Consider the following 17,863-nt stretch of genomic DNA (forward strand, 5'->3'; position numbering starts at 1 on the left):
TCTGTATAAGCTTCCTGATCTAGTCACTAGTCCTCTATCCCATCTAGCTACCTGGCTCATCTTTTCACTCTCCTATTTAGCCCAATTTCTTTGATTGAGGCAGCAATTTGGGAGGATCTAACCCCCCCCCCCCCCGAGGCCCACCAGCAAGTCCTGTTACGTCAGCTTTTTCTCCTCTCAGACTTTTCTTTCACCACCCGGTTGGCAGCTGAAGAAGGCAGATGGCATCATTCAAGGGGGCAGGCTTTTGGCCAAGGGCTAGCAACCGCAGACTCCTGCTGTCCACCTACTCCAGTTCCCTTTCAGATGCTCGTGGCCGACTCCCACTTTGCACAGCTCAGACTGCCTTCTGTGACCCTTCTCCATCTCTTCACTTCATCTGCATCTCTGGCTTTGTTGTTGGGTCTCTCCCACACACACACACACAATCTGATCCCGCCACCCATTTACACGCACACATGATCCCTGTTGTTGATGTGACTCAGCCCTTATATCACTGTCACCACCCCCACGCCCTGTTGCCATCGCTTGCCATTGGGTCACCTTCCCTCATCCTCCTGGTTCTGGCTCTGTTCGTGTCCCTGCATCCAGCTTCCCTCTCTGACCCATTCATACCTCCCATTTCGCAGAGACATTTCTATTTCAAATAGCCCCTGACTCACCTTGCTTTTGCTTTCTGAGTCTCCCTGGACTTAAACATTTTCTGCTTCTACAGCCCTTTCATACGTGTACAGTTGATCCTTCACCCCTCACAGATCTCAGCTCCCCCTCAGATAAGCCCCCCCCGTGCTGCTTTCCATTCTTGAATTTGCTGTGCCTCTCCGACCCAACTCCTCCTCTCCAAGCTCAGCCCTTCCATGCTCTTGTGCCTCAAATATAGCTCTTCGCACCCTGCGTCCTCTTTCACACAAACCTCTGACTTTGCCCTGTTCTATAAATCGACTTCCATACTTGATGTGCCAGCTTCTCAGTCTGCCTGCTTCCCTCCACAAACACCAGTCCTTTCATAGCTGACTTCATGCAGTGTACACCTGACTCTTTTGCACACCTGAAATTCTCTCCCTTTTTATCTCATGCACACCAAATCCATTTTTGGCTTCATAGCATGGGTATAATGATAATGATAATAGATCTATATACTGCTCTTCAGGACAACTTAGCGCCCACTCTGAGCAGTTTACAAAGCATGCTATTATTATCCCCACAACAATCACCCTGTAAAGTGGGGGGCTGAGAGAGCTCTGAGAGAGCTGTGACTACCCCAAGATCACCCATCTGGCTTCAAGTGGAGATGTGGGGAATCAAAACCAGTTCTGCAGATTAGAGTCCTGCCGCACTTAACCACTACACCAAACTGGCTCTCCAGCCTTTAACGTCCTCCCAAATCATTAGTGTTCTCTGAATTTTCAATGCCCCATCCTTCCAGCCATCTCCATGCCGTGTTCTCCATACTGCTGCCATCAACTTCATCTTCCCTGTCTCAGCCTCTACTGCCTCTCCCGACTTGCTTTGCTTCTCAGTGTTTTGACCATTCTCAGTGCCTTACATTCTCTAAATTAGCCCTTGCAAGTCCCGGCACATCATTCCCCTCTCCCTCCTTTGCACCCATGAAAGCATACTGCACATCCCAGATACCTTTTCTCAATCATTACAGGTCTTGCTTGTGGCCAGGCCTTGATGCACCAGTCCCTCCCACTGTCACGTATCTTCCTCTTAACCACGAGTGCCTCAAAATCCCCCTTTCTGACTCTCTCCGTGGCTTCTGATCACTGCATTTGCTTTTCATAGCCCTTTGAAACTACACCCCCCTTCCTCTTTGCCCTTCCAAGCTCATCTTCCCACTTCCAATATTTCCTGCCATCCAACTTTCATTGTTCTTTGTTCAAGCCAACATTCCCGCACCCCACAAAAAGTTAATTTTTTAGAATATCTCTCCCCATCATCCTATATTGCCTGGGATCAGGGAAAACAAAAGATTTTTCAGTGTGAAGGGAGTGAAAAAGAAGAGTAGCAACACATACCTCTTCCCAAAAAAGAAAAGACCACCATTGTAACAGAGTTATGTATTACTTGTATCTTGGCTTTGCCTGGAGAGGGAACTATTTGGAGACTAAGAGGCACTCTGATCTTTAATTTTCAGTATTGTAGATGAGAAAGATCTATCTTTTCTCCCCTCTCTTCTGCAGAAAAAAAGGGGGAACGTGTGAGGTTATGGCAAGGCTAATCCCCGGCGCCGGCAAGTGGGGGAAATCTGGACTGACTGTGTGGCTTGCTGGAAGCTCCGTTAATACTCCAACCTCTCTGCAGACGAACATTCGGGGAAGCTGTCCTTAGAACATACTCTGCTCCTCTTTCGTTAGGCAGCTGCAGCTCCGCAAAGCAAAGAGAGATGGCAAGAAGACAGTGACTCCAGCGAACAACAATCTGCTTCACCAGCCTGCCTCGTGAGCAGCACTGTCACTTTAATAATTCCATGTCAGGGGATTGCTTTCAATCCTCTTGGGCTTAATGCAAGTGAGGATAAGAGGGACATTAAAGGCCATAAGGCTGGGTGGATGAAATAAAAATGAAAGTGACTGCTGTTCGGGTAACCGAGTGAGATCTGGGAGCTGGGTCCCCCCCCCCCCCCCGCTAGTACACAGAAGACCTTTGCCTGCACACAGTGCCCTATCTAACTGGCAAAATTCCCCTGCAATCGCAGCAGAAAATCCCCTCGAACATTTTTTTGTCTTCCTCTGAAATTGATTTGGATTGTTCGGAAGCCGGTTTTCAGCGTAGATGCGGTCAGGATGTGTTGAAGTGGATCGTTGGGAACGCCAAGAGTTGGACTGTGCCTTAATTGTATTTCCTACATTCACAACTTCTAAACAAATACGAAACTCTTTGCTGTCACCCGAAGGATTCTTACACAATTTTGTAGGCTGATGAGCGTTTTCTCTTGTATATTTTTATAGATCGGGAAATATTTTACAGATTTTGACAACTGCTCTTGCAAAAATTCTAAACTTTTTTCCCCCCTTACTGTTCCACGAGTGTTGTTGGAAGTTTTTAACTGGAGAAAACGGTAAGCATTGCCGTGGAAAATGAAGACGTAGAGCTCCATTTCTAAGCTGAACCGTATAAGTGTTTTGAGTTGGATGACAGATTTCTGACCTCGCAAAGCAATCCCAGTGGGGGCTCTGTTGATACTGATAAATAACTGCTTGCATCCAGCGCCAGAAATAACAGCAAGAATGCCGGTCAAGAAGAAAGGTGGGCTATGAAGCTTCCTATCTCTTTTTTGTCTGTTTTTAAAAAATAATAAACCGGATTGCCGTACATGCACTTTTATATTAAAAGCATTTGAATGGGAGAATGACATTGTTTGCTTATTTTTCTGTGGAGAGGAGGAAGAAAATGCATTGCTGGTTTGCATGTGAAAAGAGATGCTTGTTTCAATTGAAACAGCCTCAGGATGGGGCAGGTCACATTTTAGTCTCAAATGTTGGTTTCTCAAGAAGTCTTTTGGGATCCAAATGGCGTGGGGTAGGGGTGGAGAAGAGAGTTACAGTTATCTTATACATGCAATAATGCCAACTTAAAATAATGCCAACAAAAAAAGTTCAGTCTCTGCAGTAGTTTAGTATTGACATCTGGAAAGTCAAAATCAGTTCTTAAAAAAGAAAGATTAGAAGCCGTTTTCAGCCAATAGATTACAACAAACATGTTGCCAAGTAAAGCTTTTCAGAATTGTTACTTGCTGTTGTTATCTTTGATATGTTTTTAAAAAGTGCACCGTTGCTTCTGTAATCTGCCAGTGGTCTTTTGGATACCTAAATAAATGGAAACAATGTTTCAAGGGTATTCTCTCCCCCCCCCCCTTAATAAAACTGCTCACAAAAGCAATACAGATCTAAATAATCTCTTTCCACTTTCTCTGACGTTGGAGTTGGGAATCTTATATAGCTGTTGCTAAACAGACTTTAAAAAACTAGCTGTTTACCCCTCTTGTGTTAATGTAGAGGGGAAATGTGTATGGTAGTAAACTGCGGTGCTAAATAATAAGATGGGAGGGTGTTATTGAGAAAAGACTTGTATATTGTGGTGAAACAGAGTGGGTTTTTTGAGAAATATCTATCCCCAGACAAGTTGAACCCTCTTCTCATTTTGGCATTTGGCATTTGGTCATCCCAGAAGCGGAGGGCAGATTTTGCTCTAACTTCAAGAGTCTCCCCACCCATTTGTATTGGAGCAGTGCCTTAGAGAGTGGATAGGAAGGGGGAGAGCTGCCTCTCCCCCTTCCCCTTGACCCCCAGCTGTTTGAAAATCAAGACTGCTCCTAGTTGCATAGCTCTGGGTTCTGTTTCTTGACCACACAACAGTGACAGCTGGCTTCTGTATACAAAGGTGTTCTTTGGGGGGGGGGTCTCCTTTTGGGAAGCATAGCTAGCATCAATGAAGGAGGAACATTGTGGGGGAAGAGGGAGCGGTGATGCCTTTGCTTACCAGTAGTTGTGATGAAGTATTGCTTGCCTTCCCCCCCTTCCTCCTCCATTGATCATATTTACATTTCCAGAAGTGTGAATTCAAAATCAGGTGAACCGGAAGTACTAGGTTGAGTTGCACGGAGGGCCATAGCTCAATGGGAGAGCTCCGGGTTCGTACGTAAGAGGTCCAGGGTTCAACCTCTGGTTCAGGGCTGAGGGGACCCTCTGTCTGAGTCTCGAGGAGCTGCTTGCAGTCAGAGTAAACGGTCTAGGCCTAGTGGGACTAGTAGTCTAACTTTGCATGTGGGGCAGCTTTATACATTCCTTGACACTTGTAAAAAGCAGTTGCAGGGATGATTGGTATTACGGGAGGGGCTGTGGCACAGTGGAAGAGCCCCTGCTCGGTACGGAGAAGGTCCCAGGTTCAATCCCTGGCATCTCCAGGTAAAAGGACCAGGCAGTAGGTGAGGTGAAAGACCTCCGCCTGAAACCTTGGAGAGCTGCTGCCAGTCTGCGTAGACAGCACTGACCTTGATGGATCAAAGGTCTGATTCAGTGTAAGGCAGCTTTGTGAGTGTGTGTGTGTGTGTGTGTGTGTGTGTGTGTGTATATCCCCTTAAAGCAACAAAGCCCAGATCTGGGGTAAGAGTAACAATCAAACCTTATCATTTCAGTCTCTGCTGTGGTTTCTCTTGCTGTTACTGGTATTAACACCATTCATTTCCCACTCATTCCACTATTATTAACACTACTCATTACAACTGTTCATCGTTGGCAGTGGTGAATGGCCCTTGACACGTTCCCAGTAGAACGCATTTCAAGTGGGCAGCCGTGTTGGTCTGTAGTTAGAAGAGCAAGATTCGGGTCCAGCAGCACTTTAAAGACCAACTAGATTTCCAGGGTATGAGCTTTTGAGAATCAAAGGGAGCTTTGACTCTCGAAAGTTCATACCCTGGAAATCTAGTTGATCTTTAGGGTGCTAGTGGACCCAAATCTTGCTCTAGTAGAACATGGAAACACTTGTGCTGGTCCACCATAACTTCTGTCCGCTGTTGATGACCTGGACTGACTAAAAGCACAGGATAAGAATGCGTAGGCTAGCATTTCTGGCTGGTGCCAGAGAGACAGTGAATATGCTGGAATTCTGCTGCCTTTTTAATAGTGATAGCCTATCGCTGCATGACGGCACGGAGAAAACAGGTTTTCCATTTGCTCCCGATGAATGGAAGCTCCATGCACATGCAAAGGGGACACTGGGAGCATTTGCCCCCTTTGCTGAAGCGGCTGAGCAAGAGTAAGCCGAATGGAATGTACCCAAAGCCTCGAGGCAACTGCCCATGCTCTTCTACGTGTTAAGGTTTGGTTTCACGTTGAAACTGCTGTGACTTGCAATGCTGGCCTGTAATTCAACATGAGAGAGACCGACTACCGCTAATGCATACGACCTGAACTCATACATGATTACTGAGTACAGCTCAATGCTTCAAGTTTGGTATGCTGCCTGAATTCACAAACCACAGTTTATCACAAGCAGTTTCCCTCGCAATGACAAGTGTCCTTCCTTCTGGGATGCAGGAGAGAGGCAAGAAACAAACTGGAGTTTATGCAAAAGCTGGAAAGTGTGACTTCCAGCTGATAGACCAAATAAAGTTTGCCGCACAAATTGTATTTTGAACAGAGATTTATTGTGACATCTGAATGTAAAGCTCTAAGAAATTGTTCCTTTTGTTTTCTGAACGGCAGGAACAAATTCATAGAATTTTACTACACCAACTAGCTCTTCCCTTGAAGAATTTTCCTGTGCTCTAGACATACTGGGCATAATAAATTTGTAAGCATGCATTGAAGCGGCTTACTCTAGAATTTTGCTTACCAGTTGTTAGAGCACTTTAATATGATGTCTGTGTAAATGCAGATTTCTGTTATTCTTCATTACCTAGCTCAAAGTTTATTTTGGTACAAGGCCACAAAATTAAGTGATAGCAATATTAAATGTAGCTTTATTTAGAGGCAAAGCTCATCTCCCAGTGATGTATTACTTCACAATTCAGAGGGCTTAAATAGAATAAATCATAAGGATCCTGAATTTGTTTCTGGCTAATTTCAGGGCTGTGCTTAAATTTGCAACTTGCAAAGCAACAAGAAAAGGCCTTGTTTGAAACCCATTTTTAATGAACAATACTCATCTTAATTGGTAGAATTAAGCAAGGCCAGCGTAAATAGTAGCATTCACTAGAGATCGTATTAGAGAAATTTCCATGCCTGAAGTAGAAAAGCCAAATGGCACCCTAGGGTAGTAAAACTGTAACAAACTCAATAATTGACGATTTCCCTTTTAATGGTATCCCAAAAATCTGTCTCCCAAAGAAAGTGGCCTAATTTTACCTAGTGGCAGGGCTAGTTCTGAAATCCAGATGTCACAACTCATTCATAATGGTCATTAATTCATCTCGTTAGAACCAGGAATGTTTTAAATTAATTGTCTTGCTTTACAGGGTATTGAGCAAAGGGGCTTTTTAGCATGGCTATTAACGTGATTTTATGCAGTGTCCTTTGAAAACTGCAAAATGTGCAGCACTGTTACGTTGTGAAATTAATGCATGGCTTAAAAGCAGTACTATATGTAATTAATAAATTGGTGAGCTTGTGATGACTTGGGAGTGTAAAACTCTGTGTTGGATAGCCCCAGTATTAATTTAAAGATACGGAGATGTTTGTCTATAATATTTAACGAGTAAAATATTATGTGTGTGTGTGTTATGTGCTGCCAAGTCATCTCCGACCTATGGTGACCCTATGAATGAAAGACCTCCAAAACGTCCTATCATTAACAGACTTGCTCAGATCCTGCAAACTGGAGGACGTGGCTTCTTTTATTGAGTCAAGCCATCTTCTTCTAGGTCCTCCAAAATATATTACTTCTTATAATAAAAAGCCCTTTAATTCTATTCATTATTTAACATTTCTGATGTGTCGTAGGTTAAGTCTGTTCAATTGAGTTAATGAAATAGCAGGCTTACTTTAATTTTTTAAAATAATTTACTTAGCATGTTGGGTCCCCTCGGCAAAGATAATAAGAGGAGCATCATTGGTGGCTGGCCAGTTTTGGAATCCCTCTGCCCAAATCCAACCTTGAACTTCTGAAAGTTGTAAGACCTACCTGCTTGGGCTGGTATTTGGGGCCAAGCGCTAAGGTGGGAAACCCTGTTTTATTGTGGTTTTTTTCACATTTGTGAGCAATCTGAGCCTTCAGGATAAGGCAGGCTATCCTACTATATAAAAGAGCAAGCGTGTTCCAGACAACTAACTTCCTACCCTGGTGTGCCACCAGAGGGTGTTGCCACGATGAGAAAGGCGAGGCAGCCTGTCCTTCCAGAGAGCATGCTGCAGTGGAAGCTCGGGCCAGGATCAGGAGGGGAGCAGGTGGCAATGCCCACCCCCTGCCTTAACCCAGTTGGAATCAGGAGTGGAGCAGGTGGCAATGCCCCCCCTCACCCGGCTGGGATCAGGAGTGGAGGAGGTGGCAATGCCTTCTCCCCTTGTCACCCAGCTGGGATAAGGAGCAGAGCAAGTGGCAATGCCTGCCCTCTCTTTACCTTACCGGGGTCAGGAGTGGAGCAGGTGGCAATGCCCACCCCCCCGCCTTAACCCAGTTGGAATCAGGAGTGGAGCAGGTGGCAATGCCCCCCCCTCACCCGGCTGGGATCAGGAGTGGAGGAGGTGGCAATGGTAGCCCTCTGCCTTCACCTGGCTGGGATCAGGTGCGTAGCAGGAGGCAATGCCCACTCTCCTTGTCACCCAGCTGGGATAAGGAGCAGAGCAAGTGTCAATGCCTGCCCCCTCTTTACCTTGCCGGGGTCAGGAGCGGAGCAGGTGGCAATGCCCACCTGCTTCACCCAGCTGGGATCAGGTGCGTAGCAGGTGGCAATGCCTACCCGACGTCTTCACCTGGCAGGGATTAGGAATGGAGGAAGTGGTAATGACCACCCCCCACCTTCATCCAGCCGGGATCAGGCATGGAGCAGGAGGTATGCCCACCCCCCTTCACCTGGCCAGGATGAGTCTTGGAGGAGGAGGCAATGCCCGCCCTCCACTTTCTAGAGCCTGTTGTATTTTTTCCCACCATGGGCTTTGTTTCTAGTAACTCTAATAAACATGGAAGAAGAGCCATGCTGGATTAGATCAATAGTTCATCTTACCAAGCACCCTGTTTCATGTAATCTAACACAGTGTTTCTGATCCTGGGCTCCTGTACGGCCAGTTGAGTTTTTAAAAAATCACTTGGAACTCTGGAGGTAGAACTTCCAACACATGTTTGTTCTGGCCTTAAGCTAGTACTCATCACTCTGTCATGTAGGAATGTATCTTCCTGCGTACAAAGATACAGGAAGTGATGTTTTGTGAAAAGAAGCAGCCTCCATCAATATTCCATAGGCAATAAATGGTATTCTGCCTTTGAAAAATCTCTTTTGGTACTATTTTGTGTGCGTAAGGTGCTGTCAAGTCACAGCCAACTTATGACAACCCCATAGGGCTTTCAGGACAAGAGACAAACAGTTGGTTTGTCATTGCCTGATTCTGCATAGTAACCCTTGGTGGTCTCCTATCCAAGTAATAACTAGGACAGACCCTGCTTAGAATTTTTGAAATCTGACAAGTTCAGGCTAGCCTGAACCAATCTGGTCAGGTTTATTTCCCATTTTTTTAACTCAACGGGACCAGAAGTATTTTTCAATGGTCCATTTACTTTGGATATTTTCAAAGGTACAGCAGAAACTAATGCAGTTAAATCATGGCTCAATACAATATATTGTGTCTGTGTAAACTGCCAGTTTGGTGTAGTGGTTAAGAGTGGCGGGACTTTAATCTGGAGAACCGGGTTTGATTCCCCACTCCTCCACTTGAAGCCAGCTGGGTGACCTTGGGTCAGTCACAGCTCTCTCAGAGCTCTCTCAGCCCCACCCACCTCACAGGGTGATTGTTGTGGGAATAATAATAACATACTTTGTAAACCACTCTGAGTGGGTGTTAAGTTCTCTTGAAGGGTGGTATATAAATTGGATATTATTATTATGTTAAAGTCACAACTGACATGGTGACTCCACCAAGGGACTTTTAGGCAAGTGAGAAGCAGAGGTGGCTTGCCATTGCCTTCCTCTGCAGAGTCTTCCTCGCTAGTCTCTGATCCAAGCGCTGACCCTGCTTAGCTTCTGAGATCTGGCGAGATTGGGTATACCATGCTGCCTTCCTCCCCAGGTGGCATGGGGTACAATTTAAAGGGGATGTGTGTGTGTGTGTGTTATGTGCCGTCAAGTTGCCTCCAACCTATGGCAACCCTATGAATGAAAGATCTCCAAAAGCTCCTATCATTAACAGACTTGCTCAGATCCTGCAATTTGGAGGATGTGGCTTCTTTTATTGAGTCAAACCATGGCCCGTTTCACACTACTTACCTGCTCCCAGAACATTGCAAAACAGCGCGCAAAAAACGCGGAAGATAGCATCTCGCGAGAGTTTTGTGCGATGTTGCACAAAACTCTCTCGAGAAGACGCTATCTTCCGCGTTTTTTGTGCGATGTTTCGCAACATTCCGGGAGCAGGTACGTAGTGAGAAAAGGGCCTATCTCATTTTAGGTCTTCCTCTTTTCTTACTGCCTTCCACTTTTCCTAGCATTATTGACTTTTCCAGAGAATCTTGTCTTCTCATGATGTGACCAAAGTACGATACCCTCAATTTTCTCATTTCAGCTACTAGGGAGAATTAAGGTCCGCAGGTGGAAAGGGCTGAACTGTCCATCTTCCTCAAGACCAGGGCTTTTTTTTCCAGGGGGAATGCGGTGGAACAGAGCTCCGGCACCTCTTGAAAAAACTCGGCAGTAGTGCTTGAAAATAATATTATTTCAAAGAATCCCGTGTGTTTCTTCCTCATTTCCCTCTTAAGAGTCCCGCCCCCTCTTTTCCCAGAAAAAAAACCCTGCTCAAGCCCCACCTAATATCAGAACCTAGCTGGAGAAATAAAACATCCAGAGGGGGGACAGATTTTGAAGGAGGGAGCAGGATTCAGCCCTCCTGTGTGCCACATTGGTTCTCTAAGTTGGACTTTGCTCCACACTCTGTTTAACACATGAATGCAACAAACTGGCATTTAAAAGAGGGGGAGCCGCCACCTCCTGTATCTGTTGGGCTACAGCATTCCCTTTTTAAAAAGAGGATAGATTCCATATGTCTTGAAAAACATCTGGACTGTGGTGTTCAAAATCCAGTTTTGTTAGGGCCATTGTGGGTGGGGTGATGGCTCAGTGGTAGGACATCACCGTGGCATGCAGAAGGTCCATTTTCGATCTCCAGCATCTCCAGGCAAAAAGATCAGATGGCAGGAGATGTGAAAGACTTCTGCCTGAGCCCTTGGAGAGCTGCTGCCAGTCGAAAGTAGACAGTGGCTGATTCCGTACACGTTGGATAATGCACTTCCAATCCTCTTTATAGATCATTTGGAACGGCTTTTTTTGTGCGCGGAACAAAAAATCCGCCTCAAACGATTGATAAAGTGCATTGAAAGTGCATTATCCAACGTGTGCAGAATCAGCCAGTGACTGACCTTGATAGACCAGAGATCTGACTCAGTATGAGACAGCTTCAGGTGTTCAGTTGTGTTGTGTTAAATACATGGAAGCCAAAATAAATGGGCACCACTTTCCTAGACTGTTCCTCTTGAGGCTGCAAGTGAGAATGTGAAGGTTGCATGCTACATCCTACCGCTATGACTAAAATTCTCTGCACACAGATCACTCTAAGAGGCTAGGCAGAAAGCTTCTTTCTGAGGTGCTTGTTCTCTATGTGCAAGGAAGGATATCTTGCCCTTTAAAGTATTGAAGCATGTGATCTGCCTACCTACAGCCTAAATTCTTTATCCCAGAAGGAAATAGTGTGCCAATGCTGATAGTTTGCTGGTTCAAGGGAAAAAAATCTTTTAGTATCAGTAGGGGAAAATAGCGTTTGTGTAAATGGAGGTTTTGCTTTCATTTCATAGAATCATAGAATCATAGGGTTGGACGGGACCTCCAAGATCATAACAACTACCTCCTCTTCCTCCACACACATCCAGTGACCCTTACTCCATGCCCAGAAGATGGCAAAACGCTGTCTGGCTCCCTAGCCAAACTGGCCTGGAGAATATTGCTTCCTGACCCCAAGGTGACAATTGGCATTACCCTGAACGTGTAAGAAGAAGCCACGAGAACTAAGCACTGATGTAACCCTTCCTGCCCTCCCTCTCATGATCTGCCTAGGTTCACAGAATCAGCATTGCTGTCAGATGGCCATCTAGCCTCTGTTTAAAATCCTCCAAAGAAGGAGAGCCCACCGCCTCCCAAAGAAGGTTGTTCCACTGAGAGACCGCTCTTACTTTCATTAAGTTCTTTAACTGAAAGCTCTTTTGATTTAATTTTAACATGTTGGTTCTGGTCCAACCTTCTAGGGCAATGGAAAACAACTCCATGCCATCCTCTATATGACAGACCTTCAAGTATTTGAAGATGGTTATCATATCACCTCTCAATCATCTCTTCTCTAGGCTAAAAATACCGAGCTTCTTCAACCTTTCCTCATCGGATCTTCATTGCCCTCCTCTGGACTCGCTCCAGCTTGTCTACATCCTTCTTAAGTTGTGGTGCCCAAAACTGAACACAGTACTCTAGGTGAGGTCTAACCAGAGCAGAGTAGAGCAATACCATTTTAAAACAACAAGTAGGAGAAGTTTTTGTAGAACATCCGTTTGAATTATAGTTCTTTTAAGTGGATGCATTTTGAGGCTGACAGCGCTTTACAATTAATCAAACGTTGGCCAGATCTGTCAACTCCCCCCCCCCTTTTTGGGTCTTACATGGCAGATATTAACCAAGCTGCCAGATGGGAAACACCAGGAGGTCCAAAACAATTTTGAAAAGAGAATGTGTTTTGGGAACATAGTATGCATTTTTCTCTTTAATGTGCCCTCTTCTTGGTAATAATCCCTTCCCCGATAATGACTTTGGGGTAATTCTACTGAACATGACGGCAGGGTGGAAGCTGACGTTGCATATTGCTGATTGTATCTCAATTTTACGTGCAATCATGTGAAAGTTTTTAGCCTTTCAGTGGCTGTGCCCACTATCACATAATTTACATTGGGAAAGGATTACGAACAAGTGCACCAAAAGCCAGGGTTCATTGCTTGGTCTTCAGAATAATCAGATAATGAGAAAGCACTGTTACAACTATGCCTTCTGTCATTGTGCTGAGAAAACATGATTTTGCTTAGATGGTGTGGAGCAAGTTCAACATGAAGTGACAGAATGTGTTGTGTCCAGGGCTTTTTTTCTGGAAAAAGAGGTAGCGGAACTCAGTGGTGGAACTCAGGACCGCACAATGACATCACTTTGGGTCAGCTGGAACAAGGGGGGAGTTTTTTAAAGATTAAATCACCCTCGGTGAAAATGGTCACATGGCTGGTTGCCCTGCCCCCTGATCTCCAGACAGGGGAGTTTAGATTGCCCTCTGTGCCAGCGGTGCGGAGAGGAATCTAAACTCCCCTCTGTCTGGAGATCAGGGGGCAGGGCCACCGGCCATGTGACCATTTTCAAGAGGTGCCGGAACTCCGTTCCACTGCGTTCCAGCTGAAAAAAAGCCCTGGCTGTGTCACAGAGCCACTTAACATGTCACAAAAGAAGAAAGGGTAGAAGAAGTTGGGTCTATTTAACAGCAGGATCTTGTGCATGTTTATTTGAAGGTGCAGCTCGTTGATTTCAGTGGAACTTACTCCTAGGAAAGTTTGCATATGATTCTTCAGATACCTTAGCAGGTTTAAGAGTCACGTTATAGCAAACCTGGGGACCTATGGCTCAGATCCAAAGAACCTTGACTATGGTAGAGCATGATAAGTAGATCCCCTCTTCTGAAAGTGGGATGTCAGTGAAGCAGTGAAGTTGAAAGAGGGAATCATAAATCACCCTCAACTGCTGAGAACTGCTTCTTTATTTTTTATTTTATTCGACTTACCCCCCACCCTTCCCACAAGCGGGCTCAGGGCGGCTTCCAACAAATATATTATTAAAAAATACAATAAAACATTATAAATAATATAAAACCCCAATATTGATACACAGTTTATATCAGCAGCATGAAAATCCGGGTGCCACCAAACAAATCTGGCCACTACATAGTCACCACAACCACGGGTACCGCCACGATGTAACTCTAGGGTGGCTGCAAGTCTTTGAGGGACTGGAGCAAGAAGGAGGGAGGGTGGCAAAGATCCGATCTGTGAACTCTGCTCCAGTTGTAGTTCCTGTGCCTGTGAACACTCGAAGCTACCTTTTATCAAGTCATACTGTTTCTTTATCAAGATTAGAAATGTCTAACTGGCAGAAGCTCTCCGGAGAAAGATGCCGGGGATTGAACCTGGGACCTTCTCCATGCAAAGCAGATGCTCTGCTGCTGGGCCAGGATCCATCCCCTGCAGTTCTGTGAATTGAGTTACGGTTCTTGCCCTTCTCAGCATCCTCTTTGCACTGCAGTTCCAAAGATTCTTTGAGGGCAGCTTTAGCAGCTAAACATAAAACCTGCTGTCAGTATGTCACGGTTTGATAGTTAATGTCTTCTAAAGTTAACAAATATTGTTATACTAGAAACAAAGCCCGTTGTGGGAAAAAATACAACGGGCTCTAGAAATGGTACCATCAATCGGCTTCATTGAAGGAAAATGTATATGTATATAAATGTTTTCTGGAGTGATATGGTGAGTTACCTGGCCTTTCCTCTGCAGCATCGCCCTCTGGTGGTGCACCAGGGTATAAAGTGAGTTGTCTGAAACACGCTTATTCAATTATATAGTAAGACAAGTGGGAAACCTATAAGGACTTGTGGGTGGCACCTCCTCTTCCCTTGTATCCCCTCCCCTTCACTATTTCTTCTTTCTCTCCTCCTGGCAACCCCCATATCCTCTCCCCATTCCCTGCTTCTTCTTCTCTTCACTTGCCAACCAGCCTTTCTTTTATCTGCCCCCTCCCCCCGTCTTCAGCTTTATTTATTTACTTCATTTATACTCCCACAGCAGGGACCAAAGTCACTGACATCATTCTGTCCTCCATATTATCCTCACAACGGCAACCCGGGGAGACAGAGGAGGCTGAAAGAGAATGTCTGGTTTAAGGTCACCTAGCAAGCTTCCCTGGCAGAGAGGGGATTTGAACTTGGGTTTCCCAGATCTGAGTCCGACACTCTTAACAATTATGCCACACTGGATCTCAGCTTTTCCTCCTTCCCTGCCCCTGGCAGCCACTCCCTGCAAAACGCCTGGCCAAGTTGGAAAAGTCACTCAGTAGCACAGCACTCACAAGTTGTGCAGAGGCTGCCCTTGGCCCCAGTGAGTTGTGTGGCATTACCAGGGAAGCCAGATCTCATCCGACCTTGGAAGCTAAGCAGGGTCAGTCTCAATTAGTAAGTGGATGGGAGACCTCCAAAGAAGACCAGAGTTGTGCAGGCAGGCAGGCAATGGCAAACCACCTCTGTTAGTCTCTTGCCATGTAAACCCCAGCAGGGGTTGCCATAAGTCATCTTTGACTTGACAGCACTTTCCACCACCACACATTACCCAATAGCCACTGTTGCTCCTTGGTGAGTCATACAAATCGAATGGTAGCAAGTTTCTTGTGGTTGCTGCTGCTCCAATGAGTCCTCCCTCCAGGGCAGGAGGGTGGGGAGCAGGTATGGAATAGCTAAAATAGCCCTATCCATTTTCCTGCCTTTTACTGGCAGAAACCAAAAGCTGACAATATTGTGGTTGCCTAGCAACTCCCACAATGGTCCCTGAGATCTCAAAGGCAATTCATTTCTTAAAGACGTTACTATTATTTTCAAGAGTTTAAACTCATCATCATCATCATCATCATCATCATCATCATCATCATCATCATCATCATCATCATCATCGATTCTTTTGCAAACCTGGGGCTTTTTCCAGTTTTGTAGAAAGATGTCTTGTCTGTTCATGTCTCCAGTCTCTGGATTTAAGTATCCACAGATGAGGCTATGCTGAGAATTAGATCTATTGATGGGAGATCTACGAGGTCTACTTCTTCCGTGAGCCAAACCACACATTACATGTAGGCACCGGACAACCCATGCCATTTTAGAAGAGATTTTGGCAGTTTAAAAATTGCTAATTATGTCCCTCCCATACAATCTCCCCCCCTCCCCCGCAGGTGCCAAAACAGCCCCTCACAGCAATTTTTAAAAGGCTAACATCTCCTTTAAAATGGAATCATCTGGCATGGGTTGTCCCTTGCCTGCCTGTAATGTGTAGCTTGACCCTAAGACAAGCAGGGTAAAGAAGCAGCAAAAGTCGCAGATGGAACTGCTTAGGAAAGCATTACCCTTAGATTGCTGGGAACATACGATATTCCTGCAACAAAACACGGCTGCCATGAGGATTGTGGGGAACGGCTGAGTAACAGAAATAGATTTATTGCGCAAAAAACCTGATCAAGCAGAAAAGCCTAAGGAAAAAAGCACATGCTACCTGTAATTGCCATACTTACGAAGGTATGGTCTCTCCTTCACTGGAGATTCTCAGGAAAAGATCAGGCAGGGCTGCTTGAGTGGATTTCCGTTCTGGATCGGGTTCAAAATTGGATGTCCTTTTGAATGCCTACAACACCAATATTTCTACTCTATTACTGATGGATGGCCTATTTAGCTCAGTGTGGTCTATGTGCTGTTTGGTACCATATCGGTAGATCTTTCCCCAGCCCTGTTACTTTACATCACTCTGAGAGCAGAACCACAAGTGACAAAAGGCACAGATTGGACACTTGCCAGCTTCCCTCAAGTTTTGATGGGAAAGGTAGGCAGCTTGGCGGAATGTTGGACAAGTGACAGTTGAAAAGTCCATTGGACAGCAGTCAGAGAGCGAAGCTGCGAGACCAGGATGCCTACATTTCCCATCAAAACTTGAGGGAAGCAGACAAGTGTCCAATCTGTGCCTTTTGTCACTTGTGGTTCTGCTCTAACTGGAAATGCGAGAAACTCAACACAGGAACCATGCTTGTATATTCAGGACAATCTATACAAAGATCTCTTTGGGTTTCTGAGTGGTTGCTTTGGTGTGAAAATCGGATTTGCGGCAGTTGATCTACACCAGGTAAGACCACCTGAATTACTGAACATTTCCAGTGTGGAACGTGTCAGTAACGGTGGAACTGAAATTATATAAACCTCAACAGGATAATACACTCATTGCCGTTCTTTCTACTTAAGCTGGATTGCAGCTTACCAGTACAAAACCCAGATAGCGTTTCTACTTCGTTAGCTTGAATTTTGAATAATCTGATTAAAACAATCCAATGCCGTTGTATGTTCTGAGTTGCGGTTTATATTGCCGATTGCATCTGCGGCTGGGTCAGCCGCCTCCATTTGGCTTAGGGGTTGTCATCACTTTTATACCACCCTGACACATACAGAGAGAGAAGGGAGAACTAGATGTGGAGCCTATTTGGATGATATTGACCCTATGCGTTGCGGGGGGCAAGGGAGATGAGAAGAATATGGCTTCTTTTGCACACATCGGATAATGCAATTTAGCAATCAATTGCAACTGGATTTTCCTGATTCGCACAGTAACAAAGCACATTGAAAGTGAACTTATCCCACGTGTGTAAAAGCAGCCCATGCCATTCCTGCTCGGTACACCTGCCCCCTCTCCAGTGCCACTGGCTGTCCACTCGGTGGTAGATTCTGATTGCACAGTTGATTCTTGGGAGATCAAGAGCATGTACCAAACCCATGAGTATAAGCTTTAGCCCCATGTGGACAGCCATGTCGCCATGTGGGACAGCCAGTGGCACAGAATGTGGGGCAGGAGCATTTTGAATAAGCCGCAGAATCTTGCTTTGTTTCCTCTCTGCCCACCGTGCCTGGTAGTGTCTGAACCACGATGACAGCAGTTTCTTTGATTTGGGTTTGAAAGCAAAATAGGCATGCAGTTTGGGTGCAGGGGAGGGTGAGCTGCGATCTCTTTTCAGGCCTTACCTCTATGTAGCCCCTTCTGGAGAGGGGATAAAGTTGCCAATCTGGGTTGGGAAATTCCTGGAGATTTGGGGGTGGCATTTGGGGAGAGGAGGGGATGTGATGCCATAGAGTTAACTCTCTGAAGCTGCTATTTCTCCAGCGGAACTGATCTGTGCAGTCCGGAGATCAGTTGTAATTCTGAAAGATCTCCAGTCCTTTCCTGGAGGTTGGCAGGCCTAATGGAGGGGGGCTATGGGGAGATGATGCTGGTGGGAGAAGCCTCTGTATTTCCTGCCTGCCAGCTCTGAAAGCCTTTTTGTTCACTTTTAAAATTAGATCTCCCACCTGTACTC

Source organism: Eublepharis macularius, chromosome 3, assembly GCF_028583425.1.
Source record: "Eublepharis macularius isolate TG4126 chromosome 3, MPM_Emac_v1.0, whole genome shotgun sequence".
Lineage (NCBI taxonomy): Eukaryota > Metazoa > Chordata > Lepidosauria > Squamata > Eublepharidae > Eublepharis > Eublepharis macularius.